The 16,483-nt window shown below is 47.8% G+C and overlaps 1 protein-coding gene across 1 annotated transcript in view; it reads right to left on the reverse strand.

The window, feature by feature from the left end:
- Nucleotides 1–13,615, reverse strand: part of TBC1D1 (TBC1 domain family member 1) — a 203,138-nt gene extending 189,523 nt beyond the window's left edge. The window contains exon 1 of the mRNA XM_081097673.1: nt 13,428–13,615. The gene's annotated coding sequence lies outside the window, so the exon portion shown is untranslated. The remainder of the gene's footprint in view (nt 1–13,427) is intronic.
- Nucleotides 13,616–16,483: the final 2,868 nt, after the last annotated feature.

The following is a 16,483-nucleotide window of genomic DNA, read 5'->3' on the forward strand; positions in this document are numbered from 1 at the left end:
CTCATTTGCCCTGGATAGTCATTCTCCCATGTATTTCCTGAGCATGTATACACATGCTGAGGAGGAACTCGATAAAGACAGGGTTCACGTCTATCTGATTCACCATTCTATCCCTGGTGCCTGGCACACGCCTGACTCAGAATAGGTTCAACAAATATTTTAAAGTAGTGAATGAAGACTCTTCCATCCTAAAAATAAAGGTATTTCCCCTTGACCTCAAACATCCCCCAGCCACAACTCTTCCTTCTCTACACAAATTTCTTCAAGATAAAATCTACAAGGTCTCCACTTCCCACTGTCCATCCACAATATCTGGCCTGTGACTAGAAGCACAATTTTCCTGGTAAGTTCACCCACATGCTCTGGTTGTGAAATCCAAAGGGGACTTTTTAGTTCTTAACTGTCTTGTCCTTTCTGATGAATTTCTCAATGTTGACCACTCCCCTTCCTGCTTAAAACTTGTGGTTCTCTATCTTAACCTCTCCGGGTTGCTTCTTTTCAGATTCTGTGATGACTTTCTTTCTCGGTTCCCCTCATTCTACCTGCATGCTCTTGGTTGTTGACACCTAATATCTTGGTGTCGACAACCACATTCCAATAATCCTGCTGCTGCTGCTGCTAACTTTTATTAAGTACCGGCACTCTGCATGTGTTATTTCATCTTCATAACACCCTTCGCCTCCAACCCTAGTCTCAGGGAGAGACTACTATTCTTGCCACTTTTTACGGCCTAGGAAACTGAGGCCTGGAGAGCTTGAGTCGTTTGTCACAGGTGACGCGAGAGTCCACACCTCATTCTCAACCCCTCCTCTTGAGTGCTGCACAAAAATGCATCTACCACACACACCCTGAGGGTTCCCAGTGTTCATCTCCCATTGAACCTCAAAGAATTCCAAATCCGTACAAGCCATTAAATAGTTCTATCTGGATAGCCTGTAGGCACCTCAGTCTCAACTTAGTTATTTTAAAACTAACTCAGTCTCACCTCTCCCCTTTCCGCTTCCCAAAACTTCTCTTCCTTCCTATAAGTTATATCTCTGTGACCAGCATCAATGTTTATGCTATTGGCTAAGCCACAGCCAAGGAGTCGCTGGTATCCCCTCTCCCCAAACTCATATGTTGAAATCCTAATTTTCAATGTGCTGATTTTAGGAGGTTGGGCCTTTCTGGAGTGATTAGATCATGAGGGCAGAACTCCCATGAATGGAATTAGTGCCCTTATAACAGAGACCCAGACAGCTCTTTTGTCCCTTCCACCAAGTGAGGGTGCAGAAAAAAATGGCATGAACCAGGAAGTGGGCCATCACCAGACACCAAATCTTCCAGCACCTTGATCTTGAACTTCCCAGCCTCCAGAACTGTAAGAAATAAATTTCTGTTGTTTATAAACCACCCAGTCTATGGTATGCTGTTATAGACTAAGATGAATCATTCAGATTCCTTCTTCATCTTACCACTACTTCTAAGACATATTTAAATATGTCTTATCTTTTCTCAACTGGGGTAAAAGAGCCCCAACCTTCAATCCCTCCTTCACATATTTCCTAGAGTAATTTAACAAACACACAAAATTGATCATGTCACCCCTCTGCTAATAATTTCTTAATAATTGCCCCATAACATCTGAAGTCTTCTACATGGTATATAAGGTCTCTTTGGAACATGGCCCAACTATATGCTCCCCTCAATCATCCTCCTTCATGCACCTTTTGGCTCTGGAGATAGAGAACTCGTTATGGTTCCCCATACGAGATGTGATTTCTCATGCCTCTGTGCCACAGTGCATACTCTTCCTCCCTCCCGGGAACACAACTCCTGCCAAAGACTGTAAAGGCTCTGAGATTTTAACAGTTAGCCTGCCACAGTTAGCCTCCTGGTAGGAGACATGAGACTCCTATATCTGAGGCAAAGAGCAACAGCACATTTCATGAAAGTGTATTCCCTGTCTCTTTTCCTTTGAATTATAGCTTCTCTTAATGATGAGGACAGACTTGAAGTTCACATGACCCCGTAAATAATGGTCTCTCGTGCCTTTTTCCTCTCTCTAACCTACAGGTGAAAGTAGCATTAAATGTCTGGGTCAGTGTCCACTCCGGTAACTGAATCTGTTTCAAGTTCAACTGCTGACAACTGCTAATCCCAAGACATGATTAAAGAAGTACTAGAATTTGTCAATTCTAGTACTGTCAATCAATGTAACTGAAGCAGTTATTAATATGATGGCAACAGCATCTCAGAATTACTTTTAGTTTTCTTATTTAGTTTTCTGTACTTAATGCAAAAAAAGGACCGAATTTAGTAATTTAAGTCATTTGGTAAATAATTAGTCATTAATCAGTTCTGCCATTTCATTGACTAAACTACTAGTATTTGATGGCCTAAGCAGGGGTGCAAAATCATTTGCTCTGGCCCTGCCAAGACCTTAGGGGTGAGTTAGTTAAATGTTTGACCAAATACAGCAGGCTAATTTTTAAGATGATAATTTTGTATGGCCCTCGAATGATGTTATAAATATCCAGATGACCTTTGGCAGAAAAAAGGTCCCCCACCCTGGCCTAAAGTCTTCACTTTTTAACAAGCTGGGGCACATTCTTAGTATGTCTATAAAAAGTGTACTGGGCCTTCATACTGTTTACAAACTATCAAATAAGTTCTATCTCACACACAGTCATAATTATTTATAAGCAATTCAGATTTTGCTGATATAAGATTCATGGTAACACACTAGATAACTGTTTGTATTACTTTTCAATAAAAAGTTCCATGAAACAGATGAACTATTCAAAAAATACTAACAAACCATTAGATTATTGTTTTAAACCATCTCAATCCACATCACTTGCACACAACCTCTGACCTTTAAGCCTCAGGTTCCACCTATTCCAAGAGGCCTCTCGTACCTCATACCCTCAGTATGATCTGCTATCCTAGTGAGCTCGTTATATTCCTGTGTGTACACACCCCATCATTTACAGAGACCGTCTGTATTCCACGCAACTCCTACCTACCACAGTCCATAAACATGGTAGCTATCCGAAACACAGAGATGCTTTCATTAAAACAACTTCAATAATCTTGTTAGTGGATCCTGCTAAGCATATTCCAGGAAGCCTGCACTTAGAATCAGACCATTTTAAAGCTAGAAAGGTCCTTTTAAGCCATTCAGAAATCCCCCTCATATTTGAAATGAGGAAACTGGGTTCTGGACAATAAGTGGCTTGTCCAACTTTGGCGGCAGAATTAGAACAATCCAAGTCCCTGACTCCCTTCCAAGTGCTGCAAAGAACCTCAGTTTCTTCAAGAAAACAATTTCAAGTGTGCAGTTAAGAAAGCAAGTTACTTAACTTCTCCAAAGTTCAAGTTTATTCTTGTAAGTGTGGAGAGCGGCTACAGCATTTGGACAGGTTCAAGCCTGGGACTAATGAGAGGGCACGATCCTCTCGTGGTACAGCCACATGTAAGTCCCAACACAATTATAGCCAAAGGCTAACGTTGTAAGCTTGACCTTATGGTCCAAACCTGTGGTCCCACATGGCTAAGCGATATGGGCTGTGGGAGGTGCAACAAGTAAACAAAGTTTGATCCGCTGTATGTAATTGAGTAGAGTTGAAACCCATGAGAACATTGAAACCATGCCCTTACTTTGCCTCGTGGAATCTGGCTATAAAATAAAGACTCAGCTTTCAGGCCATGGCGCTGTCTCTCCATCAGAGAGAGCAGTGTCCCACCTAGACCCAGCTTTCTTCTCTTATCTGTCTTTTCTAAATCCTTCACTGCCCCCTCTCAGGTTCACCCAAGGCCATGCCGGCTTGGCACATGGTGCCCAACGTGGGGCTGAGTATGGGGAACAGGGGCCTGCGTTCAGGCTCACCCATGGCCATGCCGGCTCAACACAATAAGATAATGGAACAGGATCATCTCCAAGTTTTCTTCTATCTCTAAAATCTGGTGAATCTAATTTCATAACGTATGATACCAAATGTCCTCAGCATCGTGTGGGATGGGAAGCTACTCCCATCTTCCTGTCAAGAACATAAATGTGGAGGAGGTACATGAAGGAAAGATGGGGTTGACTGATCAGGAAGCCAGAGAAGTGATGGTGGGGGTTAGGAGAAAGCCGCTATTGGGAACCCCCTCTCTTCCCAGCCCCCCATCCACTCCTTGCCCGCAAACCACAGGGAGTAGGATGGGGACTTTCCAGTGGCTGAGGATGCTGCTGCCTCTGCAGGTTTTGCCCTCACCTCCTCGGAACTGCTGGGAGGAGGGGAAGAAAGAATAAAGGGAGGTGTGTTGGAAGCTTCTAGCTCCAGGCTAGGGAGGGTGTCCCCAGATGGCCACTCATTCTCCCCACCCAGCCCCCGCTCCTGGCAAATCAGTGGTTAATTTTCAGTTGTTTAACCCAGACAGAGCGGTCACGTGGCTGAACAGAATTATTCTGCCACCTGAATAGTCTATTCTAAAACCACTGGCTTGGCTAAACTATCTGTCCATTTTTACATAGCACGCCACCCAATCAGAGCAGTGTGTTGCTCACCCCAGAATCACCCTCAGGTCCCTTTGGAGCAGTTGTCTATTTCGCCATCATACAGAGCTCCTGGAGCCAGGGCTTCCAATCTTTCCAACATCCCATGACGGTCTAAAGATGGCAGCGTAGGTAATCGCCGCCTCCCACAACTACATCAAAATTACAACTAAAATACAGAACAACCATTACGCAGAACCACTGGAAAGCTGGCTGAATGGAATTCCTACAACTAGAGAAGTAAAGAAGAAAGCACACAGACTGGTAGGAGGCACCGAACAGGCCTAGCACCCACGTGTGCTGCTTTTTTAATTGGGAGGGAGATCGTCTCTGCAGAGGCCACCTGAAGGAGCAAGGCGTCCCAGCCCCACACCAGCCCCCCAGCCCAGGGTCCCAGAGCTGGGAAAAGAAGTCCCTATGGGCAGTAAGAACTACAGGCTGTAAAAACCAGTGTGCATTGGAGCTCAGTGACACAGAGGCTGCTGGAGACCCAGCTGTTCCTCCTAAAAGGCCGGCACCATGAACTGAACTTACAAGGTCCTGCTTGCTCTGAGTTCCAGCACCACAGAGATATTTTGAGGCAAGGGGTGGGACACAGACACATAAGAGGTGGAACTGGATTGTCTGGCATTGGGGCAGGAACTCGTATTGGGATGGTTTTCTCCCAGACGGAGGTGCTGGCAGAGATCATTGTTCCTATGCTGGGACCTCCGGTTGCAGGGCTGACTGACAGCCACTTCTGTTTGCTCCGCCCTTGTGATTCCCTAAGAGCCCACCTCATCCAATTTACAATCCCACCCAAGATGCTTGGATCTGCTTTGCATATAAATGGCCTGTCTTGCTCAGGCTAAAATCAAACAAGCTGCAGCTGGGTCAGGGAGCCCCAAACCTATATATAAAAGGCCCAAGACCTGGCACCAGCACCAGCCTGCCTTGCTTCATAGCTGGGACTCATCTGGGCACTTCCAAACCCAATACAGTGGGGCCTTGACTTACGAGTTTAATTCGTTCTGAGACCGAGCTCGTTAAGGAGCTCGTTAACTAGCTCGTTAACTCAAATTACTCTATCAACTCAATGCAAAAAATCCGGAGGAGAGACAGCTGGTATCTCAAAAAACTCGTTAGTTGGGACACTCGTAAGTCAAGGCCCCACTGTACAAAGAGGAGGAATCTTCAGATCTCCCTGTAGCTCCTGCTAGGTGGCCCAAGGCAGTGGCTGACTTTGCACCACCCTGGAGACCCAAGAGATAGTGTACCCAGTGGTCAGTGTCAGACCATACCAGATTACAACTCTTCACATCCATAAGCAACACTCAAGGGGCAGACTCAGTGAGCACCAAAGCCCCACTGAAGCAAGTGCTGCCCCATAAGGTGTCTCCTACACAGCAAACAGCTCTCCCACTGTAATCGAAGCTGGTCCTCACAGTCAATTGGCTTGGAGGTCAATTCCTCCCAGTGACACCAACAGCAATCAAGTCTCAACTACAACAAGACTGTGCTCACAGCCCACCACAAAGGAATGCACCTAGAGTTCCCAGCTCAGGTGACTGGGAAGGCTGAGCCACTGGGCCCTATAAGACACCTTCTACACAAGGCCACTCTACCAACTCAAGAAGACATAGCAGCTCTACCCAATACATAGAAAGAAACACAGGGAAGCAGCCAAAATGCAGAGACAAAGAAACATGTCACAAATGAAAGAAATGGAAGAAAACAAACTATTGGATATAGAGTTCAAAACGAAGGTTATAAGGTTACTCAAGAATCTTCTAGAAACATCCAAAAAAAAAAATGGAAAAGGCCCAGTCAGAAATTAAGCATACACTGACTGAAATAAAGAATAATAAAGAGCTTCACCGACAAGAAAAAGCTAAAGGAATTCATCACCACCAAGCCAGTATTATATGAAATGTTGAAGGGTATTCTTTAAAAAAAGGAAGAAGAAGGAAAAGATAAAAAATATGAACACCAAAATGGCAACAAATGCATACCTATCCACAATTTAATCTAAAAATCAAAATAAACAAATAAGAAATCTAATGGACAGAATAAAATAGAATCAGAGGAATGGAAATGGAACAGACTGATGATTCTCAGACAGAAGAGGGGTGAAGGGGTGGGAAGAGATTAAACAACAATCTTATATGCATACATGCATTACCTATGGACAGTAGGGTAGTGAAGGCCTGGAGTGGAAGGGGACGATAGGGGGTAAAAAGAAGGACATCTGTAATAATCCCAACAATAAAAAATTTTTTTAAAAAAGAATGTTCCCGCACCAGTGTGAGCCTAATTTGACACATAAGAAATGATGTTTTTTTTTATTTCCTTCTTATGTAAAACAGAGCCAATTTAAGGCTAGTCCTTACACTTTCACTTCTTGTATTCTCTTCTACTGTATTGCACAGGATAAAGGGGTGGTGGGTGGGGTCCTAGCTTGAATTATGTATAACCCTCCCTCCTGGCATAGCTGCTTTAAGTTATTTATTCTCCTAAAAGGAATATTAATCTACAGGCTGTCCCCCCAAAAATGTATGCACACTTGAACAGCTGATAGTTCAACTGATGTTTCTTTCTTTTCATATTTAACCCATTGAAATTAATTATTCAAAATATATATATTTGGGGGGACACCCTGTATATTTTTTTAGTATTAATTATTTTTAATTTTTCAGTTACAGTTGACATGCAATATTATATTAGTTTCAGGTGTTCAACATAGTGATCAAGCATGTATACACTTACAAAGTGATCATCCCAATAAGTTATTACATTATTGACTATATTCCCTATGCTTACTTTACATCCCCCTGACTATTCTGAACCACCAATTTGTACTTTTTAATGCCTTCACTTTTTTAACGTATTCCCCAACCCCCTTCTCTTCAGGCAACTGTTAAAATGTTCTCCAGCCCAAGCCAGTTTGGCTCAGTGGATAGAACGTCGCCCTGCAGACTGAAGGGTCCCAGGTTCAATTCCAATCAAGTGCTGGGGCTGACTGGCAGACCCTGAATGACGAATGAATGATTACTTTGACACACATTTCTGTGAAAAAGAGGCTAAGGGACTGGTTGGCATAAGAAGCCAAAAAAAGCCTCGATTGCCTGCCTCGTTAGGCTTTTATTGTAACAACAGCTTGAACTAAAATTAACCTCTAAATACAATCAACAGGGTAAGCATCCTTGAGAAGACACCTGCACCTGTAATGTCTTTCAAACAAGCACATTTTGAAATCTAAACATTAAAATTCTAATAAAACACTCAAGGACTCAGACTTGTTTGGAAAAGACAAGGCAAAATCTGCTGCCTTCAGCAAGGTCCCCCAGGGGCCTCTGGCCTTTAGAAAATCCTCCTTACAGACTTTCCAACGAAGTCCCATACTTCCCCACAGTCAAGGGGACATACTCGGGTTTCAGGCTTGATCCCCAGTAGGAGGCATGCAGAAGGCAGACGATCAGTGATTCTCTCTCATCATTGATGTTTCTATCTCTCTCTCCCTTTCCCTTCCTCTCTGAAATCAATAAAAATATATTTTAAAAATGTTCTCTGTATTTATGAGTTTGTTTCTGTTTTGTTTGTTCATTTTTAGATTCCACATATAAGTGAAATCATATACTATTTGTCTTTGTCTATATTTCACTTAGCATAATACCCTCTAGGTCCACCCATGCTGTCACAAATGGCTAGATTTCATCTTTAATGGCTGAGTAATAGTCCATTGTATATATGTAGCACATCTTTATCCATTCCTCTATCTACACTAATAAAAGAGAAAAATGGTAATTGGCGTACGACGATACCCTTTTCATTGGCTAATCAGGGCTATATGCAAATTAACTGCCAACTAAGATTGGCAGTTAACTGCCAACAAGATGGCGGCTAATTTGCATATGTAGGCACAATGTAGGGAGGCGAAAGGGAAAGCAGGAAGAAGCCCCCTGCCACTGACAGTGATCTGAAACCCAGGGGGGAGCTAAGAGCTGGGGGGCAGGGCAAAGGCGGCCCTCAGCCATGATCTGAGAATCAGGCACCTTTGCCGCCCTGGCCAGGGATAGCAGGAAGTAGGGGTGGAGCCAGCGATGGGAGCTGGACACGGTCGAAGCTGGCAGTCCCGGGAGCTAGGGGTCCCTTGCCTGGGCCTAAAGCGGAGCCCATGATCGCGGCGCCCCCCGCTGCCACTGCAGGTCCCCGCTGCCCGAGCCGGACGCCTCAGCCAGAGGTGTTAGGCCTGGGCAGGGGCGGAGCCTGCAACCGCGGGGAGCTGGGGGTCCCCTGCCCAGGCCTGACACCTCTGCCGGAGGCCTCAGGCCTGGTCAAGGGGCCGATCCGGTGATTGGTGATCAGAGAGTGATGAGGGTCAACTCCTCTGGCTGAGGCATCAGGCCTGGGTGGGGGGCGGAGCCGGGGATTGGGGGGATATGATGGTCCCCTTGCCCAGGCCTGAAGCCTGGGTCAGAGGCATCAGGCTTGGGCGGGGGGTGGAGCAAGTGATCAGAGGGAGATGGGGGTCCCCTGCCCAGGCATGATTCCTGGGCCAGAGGCCTCAGGCCTGGGCGGGGGCCAGAGCCAGTGATCGGGGGGAGATGGGGGTCCCCTGCCCAGGCCTGACACCTCTGTCAGAGGCGTCAGGCCTGGGCAAGGGGCCGATCCTGCGATTGGAGGGTGATGGGGGTCAACGCCTGAGGGCTCCCAGTATGTGAGAGGGGGCCGGCTGGGCTGAGGGACACTCCTCCCCCCCCCCCCCACCCAGTGCACGAATTTCGTGCACCGGGCCCCTAGTTAGTAATAATTGTTAACACATAATAGCACTTTTGTGTCTATTATCCAATTTAGCTTTCACAACCACCTTGGACAATAAAGATTATTACCACATTGGAATAAGGACTATTATGAAATACTATCATTAGCAGCTCCAATTTAAAGAAGAAAAATGAGAAGGAAATTGCTGCACAGAGAACTGAAGTCACTTGCTCAGTCATACTAGTAGCAAGTGGCCAACCAGGTTTTGAACCCAGGTCCTTCGGCAGAGTTTGTACTTGGGCTTAACTACTTTGCTAGATTGATTAATTGCCTCTTTTTGGATATTACATATACTATATGTAGTCTTACAACTCTGAGAAGCATGTTTTATCACCCCCATTTTACCTAAGGGTCCCCTGGCTTGTACAAGTAAATGGTGAAAGCAGGATTTGAATCCAGACCTGTCTTATGCCCAAATTTCTATTCTTTGAGATATAAGAATATCTCTAGAAGGGAATAACTCTAAAATTCCTCTTTCTAGTGGATTAGCTGGGTTGTTTTTCTACCCAAATCTTTCTTGGCCTCAGTAATCCAAATCTAATGTCAAAGTTATACTCTAAAAATATAAAATAAACAATTAAATAATAGCAGTAAGTAATATTTGAGTATTACTATGTACCGGGCACTGTTCTAAGAATGTCACATAGATGAATTAAGTTTGACGATGAACCCATAATGCTTACCTATTTGGCAGTGTAGGATCACTGATTATACATAATGTATTGGCAGATATGTATATTCTTTTTTTAAGAGAAAAAGAGCTGCTGCTTGTCACAAGGAAACAGGCGCACTCAAGCCTAAATGCCTGTCTGTTGGCTGGTGCTGAGCACGCTCTCTGAATTCTGCACAGCTTCACTGAGGCCTCAGTGCCGAGACTGCTCCGCATGGCCCAAATATGACTGATCTTTTGCCGAACATTTGAAACCTGAAAAGGGACACACTGCCCTTAAATCTAAGAATCCATCCAATGGAAATCTCAGCTTGAAAATGTCAAAACCTTGAAAATGGAAACCTTCCTGTCTTTTGTGAAGAATCTGGTTTTAAAATATTTTTATCTGTGTGTGGAGCTGGGAAGGAAGAAATGAAGATAAAAGTCAGCAAAGGCAATTGTAAGGTAAACCTTTGCCATCACCAACACTCTGCTCAGTGCACTCACGGTCATTTTTAATGAACAGATTCTGCTTCTCCAGCTTTTAATGATCAAGAAAAGAGACGGCCTGAGAAACATATCACATTCTGGAACTCACACAGCCATTACACTTGAGAAGGTAAGGAAAAGGGCAAAGCAAATTATGCCAAGGCACCCACACACAAGCAGAGAGAAGCTCCCAAGTGGGCTGATACACATGTTAGGTGGTCTGAGGAATCTGAAGAGTGGAAACGAGGGACCTTCAGAGAAACGCTATGAAGGGAGTAAAATCTGTTTGAGGGAGTTGTCATTTTGGGACATAAAATTAAAACATATTCAAAAACAAAACCCTCTCAAGCATGCAGCCCTACTCCAGGCACCATAGTGACTGGAGATGCAGGTGTGAACGGGAACTAGGGAAGCTCCATGCTGCTTAGGACAGCACTCCTGGCTGTTCCCAGCAGTACATCCAAGAAGGTCTGGCATGAAAGGAACTGACTCCCCGTACCTGGCTCCCCTTGGGGGTACATCTGATTGCCACTGCAGCCCTTCTGATAAAGGCTGTTTTTTGTTTTGTTTTTAATACATCTTTTTATTGATTTCAGAGAGGGGGAGAGAGAGAGAGAGAGAGAGAGAGAGAGAGAGAGAGAGAGAGAGACACATCAATGATGAAAGACAATCATTGATCGGCTGCCTCTTGCACCCCCGCCCTCCACTGGGGATCAAGCCCGCAACCCAGGCATGTACCCTCACCGAAATCGAACCGTGACCTCCTGGTTCATTAGTCAAAGCTCAATCACTGAGCTACGCTGGCCAGGCAAAGGCTGTTTTCTAGGGAATTAGGAGACTGAGATTGTCAATAGCTGGGTAACAAGGGAGAAGGGGCAAGCTATGTTTCTTCAGAGTTGCCCTTCTTTCTCATCCTCCTCTGGTACTATGACAAACAATGTCATAATGGCATAAATGGCAGCACTGACATGATGGCACCCAACCAGAAACGTTATCATAGTGAAAGGGGAAATCCCCAGAGTGCTCTGTGGGAAAGATAATGGTCGACTATGTCACAGTCCTATTTGCAAAACTTTACTTTTTAAATTAATAATTTATAAAATCAATGAATTTTCCTCCTATTTTACTGGTTTGCAAACAGCTAGACAAATCCACATAAAGGCATTTATTTTCATTATCACCTGATTGGCTGGGTGTCATCTGGTGCACAGAAGGGTTGCCAGTTCAATTCCCAGTCAGGGCACATGCCCTGATTGTGGGCTCAATCCCAGTAGGGGTCATGCAGGAGGCAGCCAACTGATAACTTCACTCTCACATGGATGCTTCTCTCTCTCTCCCTCTCCCTGCCTTTCTCTCTCTCTCTCTCTCTCTGCCCCCCCTCTCTCAAAAAAAAAAATCAATAAAAAAAAACTTAAAAAAAAAAAGAAAATGTCCCCTCAACATTTCATCCTTTAACTCACAGCTATGCTCCCTACCCAGTAGCTCGTTTTGTCAGTTACTTATAGATAAATCTGGTGAGAAAGCACTTCTGAGTCTTATTTCCCTATAACTTGATTAGAAAAAAAAATAGATTTGACACTGTAATGGCATTCCATTCCCAACAGATGCAAAACACCTGTTAACAATAGTCGTCAACCCTTTTCTGTTGACAAACTTTTTCATACAATGTCCTTATTCCCGAATGTCTTCAAGGTTCCCAGGGAGAAAGAAGCTCCTCCCCCACAAGAGTAGCCAGCTCAACTCCAGGACCCACCTGCCCCAGGGCTCCCTAACCCAAGAGAGAGAGAGAGAGAGAGAGAGAGAGAGAGAGAGAGAGAGAGAACAGGAATTGTTCAGAAGCATCCAGTCCAGCAAGGAGGATTCCCAGCCTCCTGAGACAGCGCCCATTCATTCTTCCACCCAACCCCTCCCACCCAGAGCAGGTTCTCAACACACAATAGCACCCACAGGTGGCCATTCTCCAACTCCAACCCATCCCATCTGGAATCTGGGGAAGAGAATGAATTTCTGCTTTCCTAAAAAAAGGGCTTTTCATCAAGGCCGCTGCAGCTCAGCTTAAGTCCAGTGCAAAAAGTTTAGAAGTTTGGACTTGTAGAGGTAGCTGAGTTGCTTGGGTGTGACCGGTATAAACCAGGTCATTTTAAAATGCTCTTTCTGATTATATTAATCAATTAAATGATCCAAAAGGAGGAATGAGATCTACGTGAAGTGAATACCTGTCCATTAATGTAGGGCACTCTAAAAACTGTTTAGTGGGACAGTTATCATCTTCAATTTTTTTTTCCCTTTCTAAGCGACTTGCAGAGAATAAGCTATTATCAATGAACTTACAACGGGGAAAGCCGCCTCTAGGTGGATTCCAAAGAAAACGACTCCTCTTTTTTTTTTAAGTAAAAACAACAACGTGTCCCGAAGTTTGAAGGGGGTCCCATAATCACAGACCAATCAGGAAACTGCAAGAAACAATTAAGCAGGGTTTCGAAATGACGGGTACAGGATGTGCCCATAGAAAGAAATGTTGAGCGCACTGGGGCAGCTGCCAAAGTTACTACTGCGAAGCACCCTGAACTTTTAAAGGGTGGCATGGGATTACTCCAACCGACCATCCCCCAACCTGGTCGCCTTACGAACGCAGTAGCCATAGAGATATTTGGCGGGAGGGGAAGGAGGGAGATGCGAGGACCTCAGAGCAGGAGTGGGGAGGGCAGAAGGAGGGAGGCTTTCCGAGCTTCTGGGTCCTTAAGAACTAGAAGGTTTCGCTTTGGTCCAAGGAGCGGGCAAGGAGGTGGCAATGAACTTCCTCCCCCGAGAGCCCCCGGGTTTCCTGCGCCGCAGAATCGCCCCGGGGCTGCCCGAATCCGGCTCCTCCGCGGGCCCGGGAGCTCCGGGGCCGGGGGTGGGGTGCGGCCGGGATGCCCCGGGAGGAACCAGCCGCGTGGCTCGGACGCGGCCGGAGAAGGCGCCTACCTGTGCGGCGGCGCGCTCAGGGCGCGGGGCCGGGCCGGGCGCTCAGGTGCTGGGGGGCAGCTTGGGGACGGCCTGGGCGCGCGGGGCGTCCATCGTGCCCCCTGGCAGCGTGCTTCCAGCCGCCAGGGCCGGGAGGGGCCCCCGGCTCGGCTCCCGCCTCTTCACCCGGCTGGGGACCCAGCGGGTCCGGCGTCCGCGGCGGCGGCAGCAACAGGCTCGGCGGCGGCGGCGGCAGCGGCAGCGGAGGCTGAGCAGCAGGAGGAGGAGGAGGAGGAGGTGTCTGCGCGCGGCTCGCGTTTCCTCCTCCCCGGCTGGGCGAGCGCGGGGGAGGCGAGGGGCGGGCAGGAGCCGGGATCTCCCGACTCGGTCTCCCGGGACCTGCGAGGGGGACGCGGCGCCCCCCTCCGCGCTGCGCCGTGTGACCGCCGGAGCGGCACGGCCGGGACGGGCGAGCCCCACGCGGGCGACAGCTGCTGCAGTGCGGGTCCGCCGCGGCCTCCCGCCCCTCCCGGCCTCTGCTCTTCCGGGCGGTGCATCCTCGGCCGCCCGCGGGCTCCGGCCCTGGCCCGGGGGAGGGTGTCGGGGCGCCGTCCCAGCGCGGAGTCCCGGCCCACGGTTCGCCTGGAGCCCCGGGGCGCGGAGCCCGCGCGTGATTAAGGCCCTCGTGGCGGGAGGTGCGGCCGCACACTCCGTCCTCAGCAGCCTATTTATAGCAGGTGGCCGGCCCGCGGGGCTCTCGGCAGGTGGCACTGCCCGCCCGCGCTCGGCCCTGCGGGAGCCTGGCCGCATCTGCACTCTCCCCTTCTCCCTCCCCTTCTCCCTCCGAAACGGGCCCGGCGCAAACTGCACAGAACGGGGGAGGCAACCGGGGGCCCGGCTCTCCCAGCACCTCTTCCTGCCCTCGGGTTGGAGGATGGCAGGGAGCGGGGTGAGGCCAAGACATCCTATGGGCACTGGCAGGCAAGGCAGGAACCTCAGGGGTTTAGCGAAGGGGCTAAGGCTGAAGTGCTCTCCCCTAGGGAGCACCAGTGAGCCCGGTTCCCAACAACTGCGGGGTGGTGCAGGGGCTCTCTCTCTCTCTCTCTCTCTCTCTCTCTCTCTCTCTCTCTCTCTCTCTCTCTCTCTCTCCCACACACAAACACACACAGAGGCAGCGTGCCTACCCGTGGATCCGGTTTGGGGGAGTTCCCAGGGCCTTGTAAGGAGACTGGACACATGTAAGAGGGCTAGGAATGCGCGCTCCCAGGAGGAAGGCACTATGTCAGCAATTTCACTTTCAGGAGAAGGGTGTGGGATTGAAGAGAGTAGAGTCCAGAGCACAGCCTGGAGGTGAGTGAGGGGCTGAGAAGAGGGAGGTAAAGGTGAGGGGACGGGGCAGCGGTGGAGAATCCCAGGAGGCAGGCATTGTTTTGTTTAGTGTGGCTGGAAGCCCACTCTAGGGAAGTGGCAGAGAGCTTGGACTTGAACCCAAATCCCAACTCCACCACCGGCGTGGCCTAGGCAAGCTGCCCCGCCATCATTCTCTTACCTGTATACACTTTATAGGACCACCGTGAGGATAAAATGGGAACGTGAATGTAAAGTGGGCCTCAACCTGTGGCAGCAGCGATTGTTACCCTGGCCAAGGAGGCACATAGGGGTTCAAGGTGCCCACCCGCTCCTCCTGAAGCATATGTTCCCAGAAGCTGAGCCAGACTCTTGGAGCCTTTGGGATTAGGATTCCCTGATCCCACTCCTCTTTGGATGCTCGCATCCAGGAAGGTATGTTCAAATGGCACACAGAAGTTCTATCACGGCTTGTTTTAAAACTCTAGTAGTAGCCAAGCTGGTGTTGCTCAGCAGTTGAGCATCGACCCAGGAACCAAGAGGTCACCGGTTCCACTCCTGGTCAGGGCACTTGCCCAGGTTGCAGCTTTATCACCAGTAGGGGGCATGCAGAAGGCAGCAGGTTGATGATGTTCTTCTCTCATCCATGTTTCTATCTCTCTACCCGTCTCCTTTCCTCTCTCTCAAAATCAACAGAAACATTTTTTAGAAGTCAGATTTTTTTTAAAAAAAAAAGTAAAATAAAAACTCTAGTAGTAGTGGTAGCTGTTATTCATGAAGGCTCATCTATTTGGGACGTGTGGTAGGTACTTTCCATGTATTTTCTCTAAGCCTCACAAAAACTCTGCAGAGCAGCAATGAATTAAGTCCACTTGGCTAATGAGGAAACTGAGAGGTAAATGCCTCCTGAAGGCCGCGAGCTGGTATGTGCTGGGATCCCAAAGGCCAGAGCTCCTTCTCACACACTTTCTCTCTGGCCAGTGTGTAGCTCTCTTGTAGCACTTGGCTCATTCTTTGTGACTAAGCACAATTATTTGTGTACTTAGCCTCAAATCTTTCCTAAAAAGAGGTGAGGAATATTTACAGACACGAGCATTTTAATGATTAGAACGTTCATTGGGTTATGGACATTGTTCTTCATTAGGTTACAAGACCAGGTAAACCAGGTAAGCCATATTGTCACTAGGGTCACATCATAATTATTTCACATCTTTGTCACCAAGGTGACTGCCTTGTCGTACAGTTCCCATCCCCTCCCTGCAGCAGCCTGCTGAGCACACTTACCTCCGGTGCTAGGATGTCAAGACAGGTACACTGTCATCCATTTCATTGACACCCCTAAACCGCCTTGCATACATGACCTGGCAGACAATGCTTGAAACTATTATCTAACAACCCTGCCTGCTAGCCCTGCTGCTGGGAGGAGGGGTCAGGCCAAGGCTGGGCTCTGCTAACAGGACATCTTGGCTAGAACCACATACCATTCTGCCACTCCAGTCCTTTTTCTTTTCCTCACTTACTCCCTCACTCCCACTCCACCCTGGTCCCCAGTTCCAGAGGACAGGAAAGCCTGGGTACAGGCAGGCAGCCAGATGGGGGCCTTATCGGGTCATAACAGAAGGAAGTGGGAGGGGTGGGGGCAGAGGCCGGCCTAGGCAGTGGAGGGGGATGACATTCTTGCCCCGCACTCCACCCCTGAAAACCAGCAAGTTTCAGGCCAGTGGTTTAAA

The sequence above is a fragment of the Myotis nattereri genome, assembly GCF_964212035.1.
Source record: "Myotis nattereri genome assembly, chromosome: 1".
Lineage (NCBI taxonomy): Eukaryota > Metazoa > Chordata > Mammalia > Chiroptera > Vespertilionidae > Myotis > Myotis nattereri.